A 4,120-nucleotide genomic window follows, 5' to 3' on the forward strand; every position below is an offset into this window, starting at 1 on the left:
AGTTCTGCGCCCCGCGGCTCAAGCTTCGGGCCGGGGCACCTGGGGGCGGCGGCGGCAGCGGCGGCTGTTACTACAGGAAGGAGCAGAGAGCAGCGATTTCCTCCTCAAAGGTCAGCTGCCTGCGATAGACCATACACAGCGCGCGAGCCCGCGCCAGCACCCCTCCCAGCCCGGCTCGCTCCCTCCCCGCCTCCGCCCTCGGTCGCCGGCTCCCCGGCGAGTGCGCAGCGGCGGCGGCCGAGCCCGGCGGGCGGCGAGGCGGGGCGGCGCCGGCGTGGGGGCTGCCCCGACGGCGGGGTCCCCCGGGAGTCCCAGCCGGCCCTCGGCTGCGGCTCCGAGGGAGCGTCACGGAGCCGCGGCGGGTCAGAGCCGCCTGGAGAATGGGGTGGGAGGGCCGGGAAATCCCGGGGTCTGGAAATCCCAAACCCGGGCCTCGGTTTTCTCATCCGCAAAAAGGGAGGAGGGAAGTGTGGACTAGCTGGCGAGGCCTTCCAGCTCGGGCGCGTGTCACCTTTTGAGCCTCTAGATTAAAAAATAAATGTGTGTGGAGTGTGTGTGTGTGTGTGTGTGTGTGTGTGTGTGTGTGTCCTGGGGGCCACAAGTTTTAAGACCTCAGAGACTAAACTGGAGGGAGGGGAAGGACCGGGGATTCCAGAGAAGCCAAGATCACCCCCTCTACCGCGGCACCTCCTTCATCTTTTACTCCTACCGTCTAAACTCACCCTGACGGAGAAACAGGAAAGAACCTTGGCAGTCATGTGTTTCAACCCTCCCCCGCTCCACAATTTTGAAGGTAAGAAATGGAAGTCCAGAGAGGGGAATGGGCTTGCCCAGGGCCACACAGTGGGCGCCTGGCCTCTCCAGCCGGCTGTGATCCACACACTAGCCAGCGCCCCGTTCACCCAGCCTGGTCACTTACGAGGCTGGTTCTACTTTCAGAAAAGTCCAGGGAGGGGCCCTCTTGAGTCCTCCCAACCTCAAAACTGCCTATAGGCCTTGCCACAGCAGTGAACATCCTGCCTAGAGCCTCGGTCCCCCTCTCCAATAGGCCCCTTCTCACGAGGCCCAAGGGGTTTGGTAAGGTCGCGCTGGACGCCTTCCATCCCCTTTGCCCAGCTTCCCTCTCCTCTGGGCCTCCTCTCTGCCTGGCAGTGGGTTGGCAGCACCAGAGGAGGGGCCAGCCCAGCTGTCCACTCACAGCCCAGCTGGGCCAAGACCGCATGTACTGGGAGGGGTGCATTCTCCTCTGCCTCCCTCCCCAGCTGCTTCCCGGAGCTGCCCTTTTCTCTCCATTCCCACTCTCCCTTCTTGCCCCTTACTACCTCTCCCAGTTTCATTCTTTTAACTTCAGAGAGTGCAAAAGCCAAATTGTATGTCTGGGTTCTCCCCACCTTCCATGTGTGGTCACAGTGTCTTAGTTGGCAGGATCACGAGGAAAGGAATTGAAAACTCTAAGGGGGTGCATGGAGGATGTAGGGAAGCCCTGCGTCCCAGATGCTCTGCACGGGGCCCAGGGAGGAGGAAGTCTAGCCCTTCTCCTCTCCTTTCCCACTCTGAGCAATGGATTTGGCAGGGGAGGGTCAGACACAGAGCTAGGGGGCCACCTGGAATGAAAGCCAAGTGTCACAGCTGTAAGTGACCATAAAGATGATTTTACAAGTGGGAAAACAAAGGCCAGAGAGGGGAAGTGACTTCGCCGCTGTCATGCAGCCTGTCAGTGGCTGGATCCAAACCCGTCGCCACATTTTGGTGGGTCCTGCTTGGCACCTGTGCCCTCCAGTGGTTCCCTTCAGGGAGGTGTGGAAGTCAGTGGATGGGAGCAGATTCCTCAGGTTTCCAAGTCCTCTCAGCCAGGTCTGAAGAGGGACAGAGGGCCAACCTTGTCATGTGCTGACATCTGGGCACCTGATGGGGTAGGAGTGCCTGTGTAAGAGTGGGGGTCCTGCCTGCCCTCTTCCAGACAGCTGCCTCTCTAGGCTCCTCCCCCAGGGCCTGCAGAGGCCTTTTGCTCCAGCAGGCAGCCCCACCCACCAAACATCTGTCTGGGTTGGGCTGGGCTTGGCTATAGTGTGGGTAGTCCTGGGTCCTAAAAAGCTAGCATTGAGGTGCCAGAGAACAGAACGGGAAGGATGGGCTTGAGAGGGTGTGGGGCAGTGTTTTCAGAGCCCTCCCGTGACTCCCAACCCGACCCTATGCCCAGTGGCTGTGCCCCTGGTTGACTGTCTCCTCATTTGGTCTCTGATTACAAGGCCCCAAATCCTGGTATCTTTCATTGCATGTTTCCTCCTCTGGCTTTTATTCTCTCTCTGTCTCTCCCTGTCTCATTAGGTCTCCATCTGGTTCTCTGATAGTCTGGGTTCCTCTCTGTTTCTTTGTGCCTGTTCTCCCTCTGAGATGCAGTGGGGAGGAGGAGGAGCTGTGGAACTCTCCCAGGATGGGCAAAGGGCACCCAAGGTAGTAGAGGGAAGGGTGTCAGAGTTGGGTTAGGGGAAGAGGTGACTGTAGTCGTGGCTTCAGATAACACAACTACCCGGAAATGTCAAATTTGGGGTTTCTTTTTGCTTTCAGTCCCCTAGTTTAGTCTCTGCGATTTCCCACCGCAAAGCACCCTGGTGGTTTTGGGGAACCAGGCTGTGGAGGAGAAAACTGAGGCCTCCAGAATGGGGTTCAGGAAGATGAGAACCTGTCTAGGTTCTGAACTGAGCTGGGGCCCGAGGCTGGCCTCCTTGCCCCTGACTGCCCTTCACCCCCAAATCTAAGTCACAGCATTAGATAGGGAGTGAGGAAGGATTTTAGAAATCTTACAGAAATATATTCCCCAGGTTGGGTGCAGTGGCTTACACGTGTAATCCCAGCACTTTGGGAAGCCGAGGTGGACGGATCACTAGAGGCCAGGAGTTTGAGACCAGCCTGACCAATATGGTGAAACCCTGTCTCTACTAAAAATACAAAAAAATTAGCCAGGCGTGGTGTCTCACGCCTGTAATCCCAGCTACTCAGGAGGTTGAGGCACAAGAATCTCTTGAACCCGGGAGGCAAAGGTGGCAATGAGCCGAGATCACGCCACTGCATTCCAGCCTGGGCAACAGAGCAAGACTTCGTCTAAAATAAGTAAATTAATAAACAAATAATCTTCTCCAAAAGAAGACCTTCTATATTTTATTAGGAATGATAATCATCTGCAGCCTAGGCTGTAGCTGGCACACTGTATGCATATCCTGAACTACATCGTTGCACATCTGTGTGCAAATACGGTTGTGTTCTTCAACTCAACAGATCCCCTCGAAACAACGTTGAAGGCAGTCAGGGCCAGAATCACACCCTTTGATTAGTCTATGAAAGAAACCTGCCCAAAGCTGTCTGACCAGTAAGTGCACAGAGGGCACCAGGATCCAAGTTGCCCAGTTCTGTGGCAGGGTCTCAGTATAACCTTTCTAGGCTTCTCCAAGCCCAGCACACACAGGCAGAGTGAAGAGGCCTCCCTGGGCTGGGCTAGCCCACCATTGTTCTGTGGTGCAGAGCATAGCACCTCCGTTCTCACCCAGCCTATGCCCATGCTCTATTGAATGGGACAGTGTTCTCTGTGCATGCTTAACATGAGGGTGGGTTCGAGTTTATGGATTAAGAGAATTACCCCAAAGAGCTGGGCACGGTGGCTCATGCCTATAATCCTAGCACTTTGGGAGTCCCAAGTGGGTGGATAACCTGGAGTCAAGAGTTCGAGACCAGCCTGGCCAACACAGTGAAACCTTGTCTCTACTAAAAATACAAAAATTGGGCCGGGCGCGGTGGCTCATGCCTGTAATCCCAGCACTTTGGGAGGCCGAGGCGGGTGGATCACGAGGTCAAGAGATCGAGACCATACTGGTCAACATGGTGAAACCCCATCTCTACTAAAAATACAAAAAATTAGCTGGGCATGGTGGCACGTGCCTGTAATCCCAGCTACTCAGGAGGCTGAGGCAGGAGAATTGCCTGAACCCAGGAGGCGGAGGTTGCGGTGAGCCGAGATCACGCCATTGCACTCCAGCTGAGTAATAAGAGTGAAACTCAGTCTCAAAAAGAAAAAAAAAAAAATACAAAAATTAGTTGAGCATGGTGGCGGTCGCCTGTAATTCCA

The sequence above is a fragment of the Aotus nancymaae genome, unplaced genomic scaffold (genome assembly GCF_030222135.1).
Source record: "Aotus nancymaae isolate 86718 unplaced genomic scaffold, 86718_ANA_hifiasm-v0.15.2.pri h1tg000089l, whole genome shotgun sequence".
In the NCBI taxonomy this organism is placed as follows: Eukaryota; Metazoa; Chordata; class Mammalia; order Primates; family Aotidae; genus Aotus; species Aotus nancymaae.